At 45.3% G+C, this 17,976-nt stretch overlaps 14 non-coding genes across 14 annotated transcripts; all 14 read left to right on the top strand.

Moving 5' to 3' along the window:
* Positions 1-478: 478 nt before the first annotated feature.
* LOC141226104 (U2 spliceosomal RNA) lies at positions 479-669 on the top strand. The gene has a single exon (XR_012293332.1). It is a non-coding gene; the product is annotated as a U2 spliceosomal RNA (small nuclear RNA).
* Positions 670-1,786: 1,117 nt separating this feature from the next.
* LOC141226188 (U2 spliceosomal RNA) lies at positions 1,787-1,977 on the top strand. Its single transcript, XR_012293413.1, has one exon. It is a non-coding gene; the product is annotated as a U2 spliceosomal RNA (small nuclear RNA).
* A 1,120-nt stretch (positions 1,978-3,097) lies between these two features.
* LOC141226187 (U2 spliceosomal RNA) lies at positions 3,098-3,288 on the top strand. The gene has a single exon (XR_012293412.1). It is a non-coding gene; the product is annotated as a U2 spliceosomal RNA (small nuclear RNA).
* A 1,121-nt stretch (positions 3,289-4,409) lies between these two features.
* Positions 4,410-4,600, top strand: LOC141226354 (U2 spliceosomal RNA). The gene has a single exon (XR_012293528.1). It is a non-coding gene; the product is annotated as a U2 spliceosomal RNA (small nuclear RNA).
* A 1,125-nt stretch (positions 4,601-5,725) lies between these two features.
* On the top strand, positions 5,726-5,916 carry LOC141226343 (U2 spliceosomal RNA). The gene has a single exon (XR_012293527.1). It is a non-coding gene; the product is annotated as a U2 spliceosomal RNA (small nuclear RNA).
* Positions 5,917-7,038: 1,122 nt separating this feature from the next.
* LOC141226145 (U2 spliceosomal RNA) lies at positions 7,039-7,229 on the top strand. Its single transcript, XR_012293372.1, has one exon. It is a non-coding gene; the product is annotated as a U2 spliceosomal RNA (small nuclear RNA).
* A 1,120-nt stretch (positions 7,230-8,349) lies between these two features.
* LOC141226331 (U2 spliceosomal RNA) lies at positions 8,350-8,540 on the top strand. The gene has a single exon (XR_012293526.1). It is a non-coding gene; the product is annotated as a U2 spliceosomal RNA (small nuclear RNA).
* Positions 8,541-9,662: 1,122 nt separating this feature from the next.
* On the top strand, positions 9,663-9,853 carry LOC141226319 (U2 spliceosomal RNA). Its single transcript, XR_012293521.1, has one exon. It is a non-coding gene; the product is annotated as a U2 spliceosomal RNA (small nuclear RNA).
* Positions 9,854-10,974: 1,121 nt separating this feature from the next.
* Positions 10,975-11,165, top strand: LOC141226015 (U2 spliceosomal RNA). Its single transcript, XR_012293245.1, has one exon. It is a non-coding gene; the product is annotated as a U2 spliceosomal RNA (small nuclear RNA).
* Positions 11,166-12,285: 1,120 nt separating this feature from the next.
* Positions 12,286-12,476, top strand: LOC141226308 (U2 spliceosomal RNA). The gene has a single exon (XR_012293514.1). It is a non-coding gene; the product is annotated as a U2 spliceosomal RNA (small nuclear RNA).
* A 1,121-nt stretch (positions 12,477-13,597) lies between these two features.
* Positions 13,598-13,788, top strand: LOC141226296 (U2 spliceosomal RNA). Its single transcript, XR_012293507.1, has one exon. It is a non-coding gene; the product is annotated as a U2 spliceosomal RNA (small nuclear RNA).
* A 1,122-nt stretch (positions 13,789-14,910) lies between these two features.
* Positions 14,911-15,101, top strand: LOC141226285 (U2 spliceosomal RNA). The gene has a single exon (XR_012293497.1). It is a non-coding gene; the product is annotated as a U2 spliceosomal RNA (small nuclear RNA).
* Positions 15,102-16,221: 1,120 nt separating this feature from the next.
* On the top strand, positions 16,222-16,412 carry LOC141226587 (U2 spliceosomal RNA). The gene has a single exon (XR_012293714.1). It is a non-coding gene; the product is annotated as a U2 spliceosomal RNA (small nuclear RNA).
* A 1,120-nt stretch (positions 16,413-17,532) lies between these two features.
* Positions 17,533-17,723, top strand: LOC141226274 (U2 spliceosomal RNA). Its single transcript, XR_012293486.1, has one exon. It is a non-coding gene; the product is annotated as a U2 spliceosomal RNA (small nuclear RNA).
* The last annotated feature ends 253 nt before the right edge of the window (positions 17,724-17,976 follow it).

The raw sequence follows: 17,976 nt of genomic DNA, 5'->3' as shown, positions 1-17,976 counted from the left end.
TGACATTCAGCCATCCAGGTATCCCGCCTGCAGTAGACGGAATGTGGCAATGGAACGCTGGCTGCGCGTGTCATAATAGGCTCTGAGCCTTTATATACCTGCGCACAGCAGCAGCCACCTTCAGTCTGCTGCTGGACAGCCAGCAGCAGCAGCAGGAGAGGTAATTAATCAGCAACCCTCCTGCTAAGGGTAGACAGCTGCTCGTTCCACCCCCCCCCGCCTTAATTGGTTCTCCTCCCTTCCAACGGTGTTGAGGCGGGTGGGAACAGCCGGGGGTTGAGGGTACTGTGCTAAAAGAGGTGGAGTTATGCAGATCTAAAACGCGTGGATTGCAGCAGCAGCAAGCCGAAAAGTGCAGGCATGTGAGGGATCTAGAGGTTGACAGCATGTCTTCTTAACGGGAGTCCAGGTGGCCATCTCCACAAATGGACTTTTCAGAATCCTTGGGTGGCACCGTAGTCGGAAACCAATTCTGGTTATCACTTCTCGGCCTTTTGGCTAAGATCAAGTGTAGTATCTGTTCTTATCAGTTTAATATCTGATACGTCCCCTATCTGGGGACCATATATTAAATGGATTTTTAGAACAGGGAGATGGAAAAAGAGCTTGCTCTGTCCACTCCACGCATTGACCTGGTATTGCAGTATCTCCAGGACCGGCGCACCCCTTCTTTAATGCAGTTTCTAAAATCAGAAAGAATTGAATTCAATGCTTTTTGTTCATTTTGCTTGTTTGTCGGATTTTGGGATGGACTCTTTGGCTTTGCTTTTCTTCTCCTCATTGGATTTTTCATGTTAAAAGTTGCAGAAGCCAGATGACAAGCTCATTTTGGTTCAACTTCAGCAACTGTGCATTGCATTGCCATGTAATGTAATGTAATGCAATGCTATCTATCTAGCTCTCCCTCTATACTTCCTTTTGGATAAACAGACATATTAGGCAAGCATTTTGGAGCTTTCACCTAAATAACTACAGGTGGTGAGATAAGCTGCACAATATAATTGACCTTTCAGTATATTGTTGCACACACACCATCTATTTAGCAAATGCCCTTGTTATCAACAGCAGCCTTTTAAACTCACCTGAGCTAACAGGTATGTGAGCTGGTTACTCTGCTGCGCTTAAAATTTCTTTTTTGGTTTGCTACAATGCCTTTTCTGAAACGTTGTCTCCCTCTGCTGGAACACTGACTTCTTTCATTTAATGCCTGCAGACTATAAAAGAGAAACCAACCCAAAAAGTTTGGTTGATTAGTCTGTGGCATTCTTTTAAACTGTTGCTTATGGCGGTCTCTGTGAGCTTCTCAGTGACATTCAGCCATCCAGGTATCCCGCCTGCAGTAGACGGAATGTGGCAATGGAACGCTGGCTGCGCGTGTCATAATAGGCTCTGAGCCTTTATATACCTGCGCACAGCAGCAGCCACCTTCAGTCTGCTGCTGGACAGCCAGCAGCAGCAGCAGGAGAGGTAATTAATCAGCAACCCTCCTGCTAAGGGTAGACAGCTGCTCGTTCCACCCCCCCCCCGCCTTAATTGGTTCTCCTCCCTTCCAACGGTGTTGAGGCGGGTGGGAACAGCCGGGGGTTGAGGGTACTGTGCTAAAAGAGCTGGAGTTATGCAGATCTAAAACGCGTGGATTGCAGCAGCAGCAAGCCGAAAAGTGCAGGCATGTGAGGGATCTAGAGGTTGACAGCATGTCTTCTTAACGGGAGTCCAGTTGGCCATCTCCACAAATGGACTTTTCAGAATCCTTGGGTGGCACCGTAGTCGGAAACCAATTCTGGTTATCGCTTCTCGGCCTTTTGGCTAAGATCAAGTGTAGTATCTGTTCTTATCAGTTTAATATCTGATACGTCCCCTATCTGGGGACCATATATTAAATGGATTTTTAGAACAGGGAGATGGAAAAAGAGCTTGGTCTGTCCACTCCACGCATTGACCTGGTATTGCAGTATCTCCAGGACCGGTGCACCCCTTCTTTAATGCAGTTTCTAAAATCAGAAAGAATTGAATTCAATGCTTTTTGTTCATTTTGCTTGTTTGTCGGATTTTGGGATGGACTCTTTGGCTTTGCTTTTCTTCTCCTCATTGGATTTTTCATGTTAAAAGTTGCAGAAGCCAGATGACAAGCTCATTTTGGTTCAACTTCAGCAACTGTGCATTGCATTGCCATGTAATGTAATGTAATGCAATGCTATCTATCTAGCTCTCCCTCTATACTTCCTTTTGGATAAACAGACATATTAGGCAAGCATTTTGGAGCTTTCACCTAAATAACTACAGGTGGTGAGATAAGCTGCACAATATAATTGACCTTTCAGTATATTGTTGCACATACACCATCTATTTAGCAAATGCCCTTGTTATCAACAGCAGCCTTTTAAACTCACCTGAGCTAACAGGTATGTGAGCTGGTTACTCTGCTGCGCTTAAAATTTCTTTTTTGGTTTGCTACAATGCCTTTTCTGAAACGTTGTCTCCCTCTGCTGGAACACTGACTTCTTTCATTTAATGCCTGCAGACTATAAAAGAGAAACCAACCCAAAAAGTTTGGTTGATTAGTCTGTGGCATTCTTTTAAACTGTTGCTTATGGCGGTCTCTGTGAGCTTCTCAGTGACATTCAGCCATCCAGGTATCCCGCCTGCAGTAGACGTAATGTGGCAATGGAACGCTGGCTGCGCGTGTCATAATAGGCTCTGAGCCTTTATATACCTGCGCACAGCAGCAGCCACCTTCAGTCTGCTGCTGGACAGCCAGCAGCAGCAGCAGCAGGAGAGGTAATTAATCAGCAACCCTCCTGCTAAGGGTAGACAGCTGCTCGTTCCACCCCCCCCCCGCCTTAATTGGTTCTCCTCCCTTCCAACGGTGTTGAGGCGGGTGGGAACAGCCGGGGGTTGAGGGTACTGTGCTAAAAGAGCTGGAGTTATGCAGATCTAAAACGCGTGGATTGCAGCAGCAGCAAGCCGAAAAGTGCAGGCATGTGAGGGATCTAGAGGTTGACAGCATGTCTTCTTAACGGGAGTCCAGTTGGCCATCTCCACAAATGGACTTTTCAGAATCCTTGGGTGGCACCGTAGTCGGAAACCAATTCTGGTTATCGCTTCTCGGCCTTTTGGCTAAGATCAAGTGTAGTATCTGTTCTTATCAGTTTAATATCTGATACGTCCCCTATCTGGGGACCATATATTAAATGGATTTTTAGAACAGGGAGATGGAAAAAGAGCTTGGTCTGTCCACTCCACGCATTGACCTGGTATTGCAGTATCTCCAGGACCGGTGCACCCCTTCTTTAATGCAGTTTCTAAAATCAGAAAGAATTGAATTCAATGCTTTTTGTTCATTTTGCTTGTTTGTCGGATTTTGGGATGGACTCTTTGGCTTTGCTTTTCTTCTCCTCATTGGATTTTTCATGTTAAAAGTTGCAGAAGCCAGATGACAAGCTCATTTTGGTTCAACTTCAGCAACTGTGCATTGCATTGCCATGTAATGTAATGTAATGCAATGCTATCTATCTAGCTCTCCCTCTATACTTCCTTTTGGATAAACAGACATATTAGGCAAGCATTTTGGAGCTTTCACCTAAATAACTACAGGTGGTGAGATAAGCTGCACAATATAATTGACCTTTCAGTATATTGTTGCACACACACCATCTATTTAGCAAATGCCCTTGTTATCAACAGCAGCCTTTTAAACTCACCTGAGCTAACAGGTATGTGAGCTGGTTACTCTGCTGCGCTTAAAATTTCTTTTTTGGTTTGCTACAATGCCTTTTCTGAAACGTTGTCTCCCTCTGCTGGAACACTGACTTCTTTCATTTAATGCCTGCAGACTATAAAAGAGAAACCAACCCAAAAAGTTTGGTTGATTAGTCTGTGGCATTCTTTTAAACTGTTGCTTATGGCGGTCTCTGTGAGCTTCTCAGTGACATTCAGCCATCCAGGTATCCCGCCTGCAGTAGACGGAATGTGGCAATGGAACGCTGGCTGCGCGTGTCATAATAGGCTCTGAGCCTTTATATACCTGCGCACAGCAGCAGCCACCTTCAGTCTGCTGCTGGACAGCCAGCAGCAGCAGCAGCAGGAGAGGTAATTAATCAGCAACCCTCCTGCTAAGGGTAGACAGCTGCTCGTTCCACCCCCCCCCCCGCCTTAATTGGTTCTCCTCCCTTCCAACGGTGTTGAGGCGGGTGGGAACAGCCGGGGGTTGAGGGTACTGTGCTAAAAGAGGTGGAGTTATGCAGATCTAAAACGCGTGGATTGCAGCAGCAGCAAGCCGAAAAGTGCAGGCATGTGAGGGATCTAGAGGTTGACAGCATGTCTTCTTAACGGGAGTCCAGTTGGCCATCTCCACAAATGGACTTTTCAGAATCCTTGGGTGGCACCGTAGTCGGAAACCAATTCTGGTTATCGCTTCTCGGCCTTTTGGCTAAGATCAAGTGTAGTATCTGTTCTTATCAGTTTAATATCTGATACGTCCCCTATCTGGGGACCATATATTAAATGGATTTTTAGAACAGGGAGATGGAAAAAGAGCTTGCTCTGTCCACTCCACGCATTGACCTGGTATTGCAGTATCTCCAGGACCGGTGCACCCCTTCTTTAATGCAGTTTCTAAAATCAGAAAGAATTGAATTCAATGCTTTTTGTTCATTTTGCTTGTTTGTCGGATTTTGGGATGGACTCTTTGGCTTTGCTTTTCTTCTCCTCATTGGATTTTTCATGTTAAAAGTTGCAGAAGCCAGATGACAAGCTCATTTTGGTTCAACTTCAGCAACTGTGCATTGCATTGCCATGTAATGTAATGTAATGCAATGCTATCTATCTAGCTCTCCCTCTATACTTCCTTTTGGATAAACAGACATATTAGGCAAGCATTTTGGAGCTTTCACCTAAATAACTACAGGTGGTGAGATAAGCTGCACAATATAATTGACCTTTCAGTATATTGTTGCACACACACCATCTATTTAGCAAATGCCCTTGTTATCAACAGCAGCCTTTTAAACTCACCTGAGCTAACAGGTATGTGAGCTGGTTACTCTGCTGCGCTTAAAATTTCTTTTTTGGTTTGCTACAATGCCTTTTCTGAAACGTTGTCTCCCTCTGCTGGAACACTGACTTCTTTCATTTAATGCCTGCAGACTATAAAAGAGAAACCAACCCAAAAAGTTTGGTTGATTAGTCTGTGGCATTCTTTTAAACTGTTGCTTATGGCGGTCTCTGTGAGCTTCTCAGTGACATTCAGCCATCTAGGTATCCCGCCTGCAGTAGACGGAATGTGGCAATGGAACGCTGGCTGCGCGTGTCATAATAGGCTCTGAGCCTTTATATACCTGCGCACAGCAGCAGCCACCTTCAGTCTGCTGCTGGACAGCCAGCAGCAGCAGCAGCAGGAGAGGTAATTAATCAGCAACCCTCCTGCTAAGGGTAGACAGCTGCTCGTTCCACCCCCCCACCCCCCCGCCTTAATTGGTTCTCCTCCCTTCCAACGGTGTAGAGGCGGGTGGGAACAGCCGGGGGTTGAGGGTACTGTGCTAAAAGAGGTGGAGTTATGCAGATCTAAAACGCGTGGATTGCAGCAGCAGCAAGCCGAAAAGTGCAGGCATGTGAGGGATCTAGAGGTTGACAGCATGTCTTCTTAACGGGAGTCCAGGTGGCCATCTCCACAAATGGACTTTTCAGAATCCTTGGGTGGCACCGTAGTCGGAAACCAATTCTGGTTATCGCTTCTCGGCCTTTTGGCTAAGATCAAGTGTAGTATCTGTTCTTATCAGTTTAATATCTGATACGTCCCCTATCTGGGGACCATATATTAAATGGATTTTTAGAACAGGGAGATGGAAAAAGAGCTTGCTCTGTCCACTCCACGCATTGACCTGGTATTGCAGTATCTCCAGGACCGGTGCACCCCTTCTTTAATGCAGTTTCTAAAATCAGAAAGAATTGAATTCAATGCTTTTTGTTCATTTTGCTTGTTTGTCGGATTTTGGGATGGACTCTTTGGCTTTGCTTTTCTTCTCCTCATTGGATTTTTCATGTTAAAAGTTGCAGAAGCCAGATGACAAGCTCATTTTGGTTCAACTTCAGCAACTGTGCATTGCATTGCCATGTAATGTAATGTAATGCAATGCTATCTATCTAGCTCTCCCTCTATACTTCCTTTTGGATAAACAGACATATTAGGCAAGCATTTTGGAGCTTTCACCTAAATAACTACAGGTGGTGAGATAAGCTGCACAATATAATTGACCTTTCAGTATATTGTTGCACACACACCATCTATTTAGCAAATGCCCTTGTTATCAACAGCAGCCTTTTAAACTCACCTGAGCTAACAGGTATGTGAGCTGGTTACTCTGCTGCGCTTAAAATTTCTTTTTTGGTTTGCTACAATGCCTTTTCTGAAACGTTGTCTCCCTCTGCTGGAACACTGACTTCTTTCATTTAATGCCTGCAGACTATAAAAGAGAAACCAACCCAAAAAGTTTGGTTGATTAGTCTGTGGCATTCTTTTAAACTGTTGCTTATGGCGGTCTCTGTGAGCTTCTCAGTGACATTCAGCCATCCAGGTATCCCGCCTGCAGTAGACGGAATGTGGCAATGGAACGCTGGCTGCGCGTGTCATAATAGGCTCTGAGCCTTTATATACCTGCGCACAGCAGCAGCCACCTTCAGTCTGCTGCTGGACAGCCAGCAGCAGCAGCAGCAGGAGAGGTAATTAATCAGCAACCCTCCTGCTAAGGGTAGACAGCTGGTCGTTCCACCCCCCCCCCCCGCCTTAATTGGTTCTCCTCCCTTCCAACGGTGTTGAGGCGGGTGGGAACAGCCGGGGGTTGAGGGTACTGTGCTAAAAGAGGTGGAGTTATGCAGATCTAAAACGCGTGGATTGCAGCAGCAGCAAGCCGAAAAGTGCAGGCATGTGAGGGATCTAGAGGTTGACAGCATGTCTTCTTAACGGGAGTCCAGGTGGCCATCTCCACAAATGGACTTTTCAGAATCCTTGGGTGGCACCGTAGTCGGAAACCAATTCTGGTTATCGCTTCTCGGCCTTTTGGCTAAGATCAAGTGTAGTATCTGTTCTTATCAGTTTAATATCTGATACGTCCCCTATCTGGGGACCATATATTAAATGGATTTTTAGAACAGGCAGATGGAAAAAGAGCTTGCTCTGTCCACTCCACGCATTGACCTGGTATTGCAGTATCTCCAGGACCGGTGCACCCCTTCTTTAATGCAGTTTCTAAAATCAGAAAGAATTGAATTCAATGCTTTTTGTTCATTTTGCTTGTTTGTCGGATTTTGGGATGGACTCTTTGGCTTTGCTTTTCTTCTCCTCATTGGATTTTTCATGTTAAAAGTTGCAGAAGCCAGATGACAAGCTCATTTTGGTTCAACTTCAGCAACTGTGCATTGCATTGCCATGTAATGTAATGTAATGCAATGCTATCTATCTAGCTCTCCCTCTATACTTCCTTTTGGATAAACAGACATATTAGGCAAGCATTTTGGAGCTTTCACCTAAATAACTACAGGTGGTGAGATAAGCTGCACAATATAATTGACCTTTCAGTATATTGTTGCACACACACCATCTATTTAGCAAATGCCCTTGTTATCAACAGCAGCCTTTTAAACTCACCTGAGCTAACAGGTATGTGAGCTGGTTACTCTGCTGCGCTTAAAATTTCTTTTTTGGTTTGCTACAATGCCTTTTCTGAAACGTTGTCTCCCTCTGCTGGAACACTGACTTCTTTCATTTAATGCCTGCAGACTATAAAAGAGAAACCAACCCAAAAAGTTTGGTTGATTAGTCTGTGGCATTCTTTTAAACTGTTGCTTATGGCGGTCTCTGTGAGCTTCTCAGTGACATTCAGCCATCCAGGTATCCCGCCTGCAGTAGACGGAATGTGGCAATGGAACGCTGGCTGCGCGTGTCATAATAGGCTCTTAGCCTTTATATACCTGCGCACAGCAGCAGCCACCTTCAGTCTGCTGCTGGACAGCCAGCAGCAGCAGCAGCAGGAGAGGTAATTAATCAGCAACCCTCCTGCTAAGGGTAGACAGCTGCTCGTTCCACCCCCCCCCCGCCTTAATTGGTTCTCCTCCCTTCCAACGGTGTTGAGGCGGGTGGGAACAGCCGGGGGTTGAGGGTACTGTGCTAAAAGAGGTGGAGTTATGCAGATCTAAAACGCGTGGATTGCAGCAGCAGCAAGCCGAAAAGTGCAGGCATGTGAGGGATCTAGAGGTTGACAGCATGTCTTCTTAACGGGAGTCCAGGTGGCCATCTCCACAAATGGACTTTTCAGAATCCTTGGGTGGCACCGTAGTCGGAAACCAATTCTGGTTATCGCTTCTCGGCCTTTTGGCTAAGATCAAGTGTAGTATCTGTTCTTATCAGTTTAATATCTGATACGTCCCCTATCTGGGGACCATATATTAAATGGATTTTTAGAACAGGGAGATGGAAAAAGAGCTTGCTCTGTCCACTCCACGCATTGACCTGGTATTGCAGTATCTCCAGGACCGGTGCACCCCTTCTTTAATGCAGTTTCTAAAATCAGAAAGAATTGAATTCAATGCTTTTTGTTCATTTTGCTTGTTTGTCGGATTTTGGGATGGACTCTTTGGCTTTGCTTTTCTTCTCCTCATTGGATTTTTCATGTTAAAAGTTGCAGAAGCCAGATGACAAGCTCATTTTGGTTCAACTTCAGCAACTGTGCATTGCATTGCCATGTAATGTAATGTAATGCAATGCTATCTATCTAGCTCTCCCTCTATACTTCCTTTTGGATAAACAGACATATTAGGCAAGCATTTTGGAGCTTTCACCTAAATAACTACAGGTGGTGAGATAAGCTGCACAATATAATTGACCTTTCAGTATATTGTTGCACACACACCATCTATTTAGCAAATGCCCTTGTTATCAACAGCAGCCTTTTAAACTCACCTGAGCTAACAGGTATGTGAGCTGGTTACTCTGCTGCGCTTAAAATTTCTTTTTTGGTTTGCTACAATGCCTTTTCTGAAACGTTGTCTCCCTCTGCTGGAACACTGACTTCTTTCATTTAATGCCTGCAGACTATAAAAGAGAAACCAACCCAAAAAGTTTGGTTGATTAGTCTGTGGCATTCTTTTAAACTGTTGCTTATGGCGGTCTCTGTGAGCTTCTCAGTGACATTCAGCCTTCCAGGTATCCCGCCTGCAGCAGACGGAATGTGGCAATGGAACGCTGGCTGCGCGTGTCATAATAGGCTCTGAGCCTTTATATACCTGCGCACAGCAGCAGCCACCTTCAGTCTGCTGCTGGACAGCCAGCAGCAGCAGCAGCAGGAGAGGTAATTAATCAGCAACCCTCCTGCTAAGGGTAGACAGCTGCTCGTTCCACCCCCCCCCCCCGCCTTAATTGGTTCTCCTCCCTTCCAACGGTGTTGAGGCGGGTGGGAACAGCCGGGGGTTGAGGGTACTGTGCTAAAAGAGGTGGAGTTATGCAGATCTAAAACGCGTGGATTGCAGCAGCAGCAAGCCGAAAAGTGCAGGCATGTGAGGGATCTAGAGGTTGACAGCATGTCTTCTTAACGGGAGTCCAGGTGGCCATCTCCACAAATGGACTTTTCAGAATCCTTGGGTGGCACCGTAGTCGGAAACCAATTCTGGTTATCGCTTCTCGGCCTTTTGGCTAAGATCAAGTGTAGTATCTGTTCTTATCAGTTTAATATCTGATACGTCCCCTATCTGGGGACCATATATTAAATGGATTTTTAGAACAGGGAGATGGAAAAAGAGCTTGCTCTGTCCACTCCACGCATTGACCTGGTATTGCAGTATCTCCAGGACCGGTGCACCCCTTCTTTAATGCAGTTTCTAAAATCAGAAAGAATTGAATTCAATGCTTTTTGTTCATTTTGCTTGTTTGTCGGATTTTGGGATGGACTCTTTGGCTTTGCTTTTCTTCTCCTCATTGGATTTTTCATGTTAAAAGTTGCAGAAGCCAGATGACAAGCTCATTTTGGTTCAACTTCAGCAACTGTGCATTGCATTGCCATGTAATGTAATGTAATGCAATGCTATCTATCTAGCTCTCCCTCTATACTTCCTTTTGGATAAACAGACATATTAGGCAAGCATTTTGGAGCTTTCACCTAAATAACTACAGGTGGTGAGATAAGCTGCACAATATAATTGACCTTTCAGTATATTGTTGCACACACACCATCTATTTAGCAAATGCCCTTGTTATCAACAGCAGCCTTTTAAACTCACCTGAGCTAACAGGTATGTGAGCTGGTTACTCTGCTGCGCTTAAAATTTCTTTTTTGGTTTGCTACAATGCCTTTTCTGAAACGTTGTCTCCCTCTGCTGGAACACTGACTTCTTTCATTTAATGCCTGCAGACTATAAAAGAGAAACCAACCCAAAAAGTTTGGTTGATTAGTCTGTGGCATTCTTTTAAACTGTTGCTTATGGCGGTCTCTGTGAGCTTCTCAGTGACATTCAGCCTTCCAGGTATCCCGCCTGCAGTAGACGGAATGTGGCAATGGAACGCTGGCTGCGCGTGTCATAATAGGCTCTGAGCCTTTATATACCTGCGCACAGCAGCAGCCACCTTCAGTCTGCTGCTGGACAGCCAGCAGCAGCAGCAGCAGGAGAGGTAATTAATCAGCAACCCTCCTGCTAAGGGTAGACAGCTGCTCGTTCCACCCCCCCCCCCGCCTTAATTGGTTCTCCTCCCTTCCAACGGTGTTGAGGCGGGTGGGAACAGCCGGGGGTTGAGGGTACTGTGCTAAAAGAGGTGGAGTTATGCAGATCTAAAACGCGTGGATTGCAGCAGCAGCAAGCCGAAAAGTGCAGGCATGTGAGGGATCTAGAGGTTGACAGCATGTCTTCTTAACGGGAGTCCAGGTGGCCATCTCCACAAATGGACTTTTCAGAATCCTTGGGTGGCACCGTAGTCGGAAACCAATTCTGGTTATCACTTCTCGGCCTTTTGGCTAAGATCAAGTGTAGTATCTGTTCTTATCAGTTTAATATCTGATACGTCCCCTATCTGGGGACCATATATTAAATGGATTTTTAGAACAGGGAGATGGAAAAAGAGCTTGCTCTGTCCACTCCACGCATTGACCTGGTATTGCAGTATCTCCAGGACCGGTGCACCCCTTCTTTAATGCAGTTTCTAAAATCAGAAAGAATTGAATTCAATGCTTTTTGTTCATTTTGCTTGTTTGTCGGATTTTGGGATGGACTCTTTGGCTTTGCTTTTCTTCTCCTCATTGGATTTTTCATGTTAAAAGTTGCAGAAGCCAGATGACAAGCTCATTTTGGTTCAACTTCAGCAACTGTGCATTGCATTGCCATGTAATGTAATGTAATGCAATGCTATCTATCTAGCTCTCCCTCTATACTTCCTTTTGGATAAACAGACATATTAGGCAAGCATTTTGGAGCTTTCACCTAAATAACTACAGGTGGTGAGATAAGCTGCACAATATAATTGACCTTTCAGTATATTGTTGCACACACACCATCTATTTAGCAAATGCCCTTGTTATCAACAGCAGCCTTTTATACTCACCTGAGCTAACAGGTATGTGAGCTGGTTACTCTGCTGCGCTTAAAATTTCTTTTTTGGTTTGCTACAATGCCTTTTCTGAAACGTTGTCTCCCTCTGCTGGAACACTGACTTCTTTCATTTAATGCCTGCAGACTATAAAAGAGAAACCAACCCAAAAAGTTTGGTTGATTAGTCTGTGGCATTCTTTTAAACTGTTGCTTATGGCGGTCTCTGTGAGCTTCTCAGTGACATTCAGCCATCCAGGTATCCCGCCTGCAGTAGACGGAATGTGGCAATGGAACGCTGGCTGCGCGTGTCATAATAGGCTCTGAGCCTTTATATACCTGCGCACAGCAGCAGCCACCTTCAGTCTGCTGCTGGACAGCCAGCAGCAGCAGCAGCAGGAGAGGTAATTAATCAGCAACCCTCCTGCTAAGGGTAGACAGCTGCTCGTTCCACCCCCCCCCCGCCTTAATTGGTTCTCCTCCCTTCCAACGGTGTTGAGGCGGGTGGGAACAGCCGGGGGTTGAGGGTACTGTGCTAAAAGAGGTGGAGTTATGCAGATCTAAAACGCGTGGATTGCAGCAGCAGCAAGCCGAAAAGTGCAGGCATGTGAGGGATCTAGAGGTTGACAGCATGTCTTCTTAACGGGAGTCCAGGTGGCCATCTCCACAAATGGACTTTTCAGAATCCTTGGGTGGCACCGTAGTCGGAAACCAATTCTGGTTATCGCTTCTCGGCCTTTTGGCTAAGATCAAGTGTAGTATCTGTTCTTATCAGTTTAATATCTGATACGTCCCCTATCTGGGGACCATATATTAAATGGATTTTTAGAACAGGGAGATGGAAAAAGAGCTTGCTCTGTCCACTCCACGCATTGACCTGGTATTGCAGTATCTCCAGGACCGGTGCACCCCTTCTTTAATGCAGTTTCTAAAATCAGAAAGAATTGAATTCAATGCTTTTTGTTCATTTTGCTTGTTTGTCGGATTTTGGGATGGACTCTTTGGCTTTGCTTTTCTTCTCCTCATTGGATTTTTCATGTTAAAAGTTGCAGAAGCCAGATGACAAGCTCATTTTGGTTCAACTTCAGCAACTGTGCATTGCATTGCCATGTAATGTAATGTAATGCAATGCTATCTATCTAGCTCTCCCTCTATACTTCCTTTTGGATAAACAGACATATTAGGCAAGCATTTTGGAGCTTTCACCTAAATAACTACAGGTGGTGAGATAAGCTGCACAATATAATTGACCTTTCAGTATATTGTTGCACACACACCATCTATTTAGCAAATGCCCTTGTTATCAACAGCAGCCTTTTAAACTCACCTGAGCTAACAGGTATGTGAGCTGGTTACTCTGCTGCGCTTAAAATTTCTTTTTTGGTTTGCTACAATGCCTTTTCTGAAACGTTGTCTCCCTCTGCTGGAACACTGACTTCTTTCATTTAATGCCTGCAGACTATAAAAGAGAAACCAACCCAAAAAGTTTGGTTGATTAGTCTGTGGTATTCTTTTAAACTGTTGCTTATGGCGGTCTCTGTGAGCTTCTCAGTGACATTCAGCCATCCAGGTATCCCGCCTGCAGTAGACGGAATGTGGCAATGGAACGCTGGCTGCGCGTGTCATAATAGGCTCTGAGCCTTTATATACCTGCGCACAGCAGCAGCCACCTTCAGTCTGCTGCTGGACAGCCAGCAGCAGCAGCAGCAGGAGAGGTAATTAATCAGCAACCCTCCTGCTAAGGGTAGACAGCTGCTCGTTCCACCCCCCCCCCCGCCTTAATTGGTTCTCCTCCCTTCCAACGGTGTTGAGGCGGGTGGGAACAGCCGGGGGTTGAGGGTACTGTGCTAAAAGAGGTGGAGTTATGCAGATCTAAAACGCGTGGATTGCAGCAGCAGCAAGCCGAAAAGTGCAGGCATGTGAGGGATCTAGAGGTTGACAGCATGTCTTCTTAACGGGAGTCCAGGTGGCCATCTCCACAAATGGACTTTTCAGAATCCTTGGGTGGCACCGTAGTCGGAAACCAATTCTGGTTATCGCTTCTCGGCCTTTTGGCTAAGATCAAGTGTAGTATCTGTTCTTATCAGTTTAATATCTGATACGTCCCCTATCTGGGGACCATATATTAAATGGATTTTTAGAACAGGGAGATGGAAAAAGAGCTTGCTCTGTCCACTCCACGCATTGACCTGGTATTGCAGTATCTCCAGGACCGGTGCACCCCTTCTTTAATGCAGTTTCTAAAATCAGAAAGAATTGAATTCAATGCTTTTTGTTCATTTTGCTTGTTTGTCGGATTTTGGGATGGACTCTTTGGCTTTGCTTTTCTTCTCCTCATTGGATTTTTCATGTTAAAAGTTGCAGAAGCCAGATGACAAGCTCATTTTGGTTCAACTTCAGCAACTGTGCATTGCATTGCCATGTAATGTAATGTAATGCAATGCTATCTATCTAGCTCTCCCTCTATGCTTCCTTTTGGATAAACAGACATATTAGGCAAGCATTTTGGAGCTTTCACCTAAATAACTACAGGTGGTGAGATAAGCTGCACAATATAATTGACCTTTCAGTATATTGTTGCACACACACCATCTATTTAGCAAATGCCCTTGTTATCAACAGCAGCCTTTTAAACTCACCTGAGCTAACAGGTATGTGAGCTGGTTACTCTGCTGCGCTTAAAATTTCTTTTTTGGTTTGCTACAATGCCTTTTCTGAAACGTTGTCTCCCTCTGCTGGAACACTGACTTCTTTCATTTAATGCCTGCAGACTATAAAAGAGAAACCAACCCAAAAAGTTTGGTTGATTAGTCTGTGGCATTCTTTTAAACTGTTGCTTATGGCGGTCTCTGTGAGCTTCTCAGTGACATTCAGCCATCCAGGTATCCCGCCTGCAGTAGACGGAATGTGGCAATGGAACGCTGGCTGCGCGTGTCATAATAGGCTCTGAGCCTTTATATACCTGCGCACAGCAGCAGCCACCTTCAGTCTGCTGCTGGACAGCCAGCAGCAGCAGCAGCAGGAGAGGTAATTAATCAGCAACCCTCCTGCTAAGGGTAGACAGCTGCTCGTTCCACCCCCCCCCCCCGCCTTAATTGGTTCTCCTCCCTTCCAACGGTGTTGAGGCGGGTGGGAACAGCCAGGGGTTGAGGGTACTGTGCTAAAAGAGGTGGAGTTATGCAGATCTAAAACGCGTGGATTGCAGCAGCAGCAAGCCGAAAAGTGCAGGCATGTGAGGGATCTAGAGGTTGACAGCATGTCTTCTTAACGGGAGTCCAGGTGGCCATCTCCACAAATGGACTTTTCAGAATCCTTGGGTGGCACCGTAGTCGGAAACCAATTCTGGTTATCGCTTCTCGGCCTTTTGGCTAAGATCAAGTGTAGTATCTGTTCTTATCAGTTTAATATCTGATACGTCCCCTATCTGGGGACCATATATTAAATGGATTTTTAGAACAGGGAGATGGAAAAAGAGCTTGCTCTGTCCACTCCACGCATTGACCTGGTATTGCAGTATCTCCAGGACCGGTGCACCCCTTCTTTAATGCAGTTTCTAAAATCAGAAAGAATTGAATTCAATGCTTTTTGTTCATTTTGCTTGTTTGTCGGATTTTGGGATGGACTCTTTGGCTTTGCTTTTCTTCTCCTCATTGGATTTTTCATGTTAAAAGTTGCAGAAGCCAGATGACAAGCTCATTTTGGTTCAACTTCAGCAACTGTGCATTGCATTGCCATGTAATGTAATGTAATGCAATGCTATCTATCTAGCTCTCCCTCTATACTTCCTTTTGGATAAACAGACATATTAGGCAAGCATTTTGGAGCTTTCACCTAAATAACTACAGGTGGTGAGATAAGCTGCACAATATAATTGACCTTTCAGTATATTGTTGCACACACACCATCTATTTAGCAAATGCCCTTGTTATCAACAGCAGCCTTTTAAACTCACCTGAGCTAACAGGTATGTGAGCTGGTTACTCTGCTGCGCTTAAAATTTCTTTTTTGGTTTGCTACAATGCCTTTTCTGAAACGTTGTCTCCCTCTGCTGGAACACTGACTTCTTTCATTTAATGCCTGCAGACTATAAAAGAGAAACCAACCCAAAAAGTTTGGTTGATTAGTCTGTGGCATTCTTTTAAACTGTTGCTTATGGCGGTCTCTGTGAGCTTCTCAGTGACATTCAGCCATCCAGGTATCCCGCCTGCAGTAGACGGAATGTGGCAATGGAACGCTGGCTGCGCGTGTCATAATAGGCTCTGAGCCTTTATATACCTGCGCACAGCAGCAGCCACCTTCAGTCTGCTGCTGGACAGCCAGCAGCAGCAGCAGCAGGAGAGGTAATTAATCAGCAACCCTCCTGCTAAGGGTAGACAGCTGCTCGTTCCACCCCCCCCCCGCCTTAATTGGTTCTCCTCCCTTCCAACGGTGTTGAGGCGGGTGGGAACAGCCGGGGGTTGAGGGTACTGTGCTAAAAGAGGTGGAGTTATGCAGATCTAAAACGCGTGGATTGCAGCAGCAGCAAGCCGAAAAGTGCAGGCATGTGAGGGATCTAGAGGTTGACAGCATGTCTTCTTAACGGGAGTCCAGGTGGCCATCTCCACAAATGGACTTTTCAGAATCCTTGGGTGGCACCGTAGTCGGAAACCAATTCTGGTTATCGCTTCTCGGCCTTTTGGCTAAGATCAAGTGTAGTATCTGTTCTTATCAGTTTAATATCTGATACGTCCCCTATCTGGGGACCATATATTAAATGGATTTTTAGAACAGGGAGATGGAAAAAGAGCTTGCTCTGTCCACTCCACGCATTGACCTGGTATTGCATTATCTCCAGGACCGGTGCACCCCTTCTTTAATGCAGTTTCTAAAATCAGAAAGAATTGAATTCAATGCTTTTTGTTCATTTTGCTTGTTTGTCGGATTTTGGGATGGACTCTTTGGCTTTGCTTTTCTTCTCCTCATTGGATTTTTCATGTTAAAAGTTGCAGAAGCCAGATGACAAGCTCATTTTGGTTCAACTTCAGCAACTGTGCATTGCATTGCCATGTAATGTAATGTAATGCAATGCTATCTATCTAGCTCTCCCTCTATACTTCCTTTTGGATAAACAGACATATTAGGCAAGCATTTTGGAGCTTTCACCTAAATAACTACAGGTGGTGAGATAAGCTGCACAATATAATTGACCTTTCAGTATATTGTTGCACACACACCATCTATTTAGCAAATGCCCTTGTTATCAACAGCAGCCTTTTAAACTCACCTGAGCTAACAGGTATGTGAGCTGGTTACTCTGCTGCGCTTAAAATTTCTTTTTTGGTTTGCTACAATGCCTTTTCTGAAACGTTGTCTCCCTCTGCTGGAACACTGACTTCTTTCATTTAATGCCTGCAGACTATAAAAGAGAAACCAACCCAAAAAGTTTGGTTGATTAGTCTGTGGCATTCTTTTAAACTGTTGCTTATGGCGGTCTCTGTGAGCTTCTCAGTGACATTCAGCCATCCAGGTATCCCGCCTGCAGTAGACGGAATGTGGCAATGGAACGCTGGCTGCGCGTGTCATAATAGGCTCTGAGCCTTTATATACCTGCGCACAGCAGCAGCCACCTTCAGTCTGCTGCTGGACAGCCAGCAGCAGCAGCAGCAGGAGAGGTAATTAATCAGCAACCCTCCTGCTAAGGGTAGACAGCTGCTCGTTCCACCCCCCCCCCGCCTTAATTGGTTCTCCTCCCTTCCAACGGTGTTGAGGCGGGTGGGAACAGCCGGGGGTTGAGGGTACTGTGCTAAAAGAGGTGGAGTTATGCAGATCTAAAACGCGTGGATTGCAGCAGCAGCAAGCCGAAAAGTGCAGGCATGTGAGGGATCTAGAGGTTGACAGCATGTCTTCTTAACGGGAGTCCAGGTGGCCATCTCCACAAATGGACTTTTCAGAATCCTTGGGTGGCACCGTAGTCGGAAACCAATTCTGGTTATCGCTTCTCGGCCTTTTGGCTAAGATCAAGTGTAGTATCTGTTCTTATCAGTTTAATATCTGATACGTCCCCTATCTGGGGACCATATATTAAATGGATTTTTAGAACAGGGAGATGGAAAAAGAGCTTGCTCTGTCCACTCCACGCATTGACCTGGTATTGCAGTATCTCCAGGACCGGTGCACCCCTTCTTTAATGCAGTTTCTAAAATCAGAAAGAATTGAATTCAATGCTTTTTGTTCATTTTGCTTGTTTGTCGGATTTTGGGATGGACTCTTTGGCTTTGCTTTTCTTCTCCTCATTGGATTTTTCATGTTAAAAGTTGCAGAAGCCAGATGACAAGCTCATTTTGGTTCAACTTCAGCAACTGTGCATTGCATTGCCATGTAATGTAATGTAATGCAATGCTATCTATCTAGCTCTCCCTCTATGCTTCCTTTTGG

Source organism: Phyllobates terribilis, unplaced genomic scaffold (assembly GCF_046119375.1).
Source record: "Phyllobates terribilis strain yellow unplaced genomic scaffold, ASM4611937v1 Scaffold_414__1_contigs__length_1644244, whole genome shotgun sequence".
NCBI classification, from domain to species: domain Eukaryota; kingdom Metazoa; phylum Chordata; class Amphibia; order Anura; family Dendrobatidae; genus Phyllobates; species Phyllobates terribilis.
This window is presented reverse-complemented; position numbering and strand designations above follow the sequence as displayed.